Source organism: Rhagoletis pomonella, unplaced genomic scaffold (assembly GCF_013731165.1).
Source record: "Rhagoletis pomonella isolate Grant_MI unplaced genomic scaffold, Rhpom_1.0 Rhpom_scaffold_00005, whole genome shotgun sequence".
In the NCBI taxonomy this organism is placed as follows: Eukaryota; Metazoa; Arthropoda; class Insecta; order Diptera; family Tephritidae; genus Rhagoletis; species Rhagoletis pomonella.
The window spans coordinates 13,770,218-13,771,386 of record NW_023458559.1 but is presented as its reverse complement, the minus strand read 5'-3'; the positions used below and the strand labels follow the sequence as shown (position 1 = coordinate 13,771,386).

Here is a 1,169-nt window from a genome sequence, read left to right as displayed (position 1 = left end):
GTATACTTAAACGCAGTCTGTATATGCAGAATTTTGTCGATTACTGGAGCCCTCAGTGTTGCTTACTACACTGTTGCCACTCATCAATGCCTTTTCATAAACTTACCCTTTCAACTAAAATTTTTCGTGCTATAATAGATTTTAGCTAAATATAAACTACTTAGTTTTCAACAAAAACCTTATTCAATAGTAAATTTCAAATATTTTAAACATATTTTGAATAGGAACTTATAACTTTTTTACCATCTGTAAAACTGACGAAGTGGCAACCATCTAAAGAAGGAGAAATCAGCTGACACGGAAAAATCTAAATTCCGCAGATTTCTGCGCTACGGGCTACAACTACAGAAAAATTCTGCCGTGTTGAGTTTTCATTTACATGGCGCTTTGGTAAGACAGATCGTGTGAGCTGACTTGGGTTTACGTACCGGTAGGTTTACGTTCTTGACTAATTTCAGCATAAGACTTAAGCTGAAATTAGTCGAGAACGCAGAACGTATACTTAAACGCAGTCTGTATACGCAGAATTTTGTCGATTACTGGAGCCCTCAGTGTGGCTTACTACACTGTTGCCACTCATCAATGCCTTTTCATAAACTTACCCTTTCAACTGCAATTTTTCGTGCTATAATAGATTTTAGCTAAATATAAACTACTTAGTTTTCAACAAAAACCTTATTCAATAGTAAATTTCAAATATTTTAAACATATTTTGAGTAGGAACTTATATTTTTTTAACCATCTGTAAAACTAACGAAGTGGCAACCATCTAAAGAAGACGAAATCAGCTGACACGGAAAAATATAAATTCCGCAGATTTCTGCGCTACGGGCTACAACTACAGAATAATTCTGCGGTGTTGAGTTTTCATTTACATGGCGCTTTGGTAAGATAGATCGTGTCAGCTGACTCGGGTTTACGTACCGGTAGGTTTACGTTCTTGACTAATTTCAGCTTTAATGAGTTTAAGGGAATTATTGCTAAAAATGTGTAAATTTCTGTATTAAATTGATGATGTAAACATTTATTAACTTTATTTTAAACTCAGAAAAAGTGCCAGTTTAAATAAATTTCCTATTAAAGGTGTCGTGAGATTATCGTATAAGTTCATGGTATAATTATAATAGTGGTATTCATCTAAACCGATAACTTTATCAAGCAGATAATCT

The 1,169-nt window shown here is 33.8% G+C and overlaps 1 protein-coding gene across 1 annotated transcript in view; it reads left to right on the top strand.

Annotated features, from left to right (window-relative positions):
- The window catches only part of LOC118738723 (tudor domain-containing protein 3), a gene marked incomplete in the record, with an annotated part of 227,242 nt that overhangs the window by 543 nt on the left and 225,530 nt on the right, over positions 1-1,169 (top strand).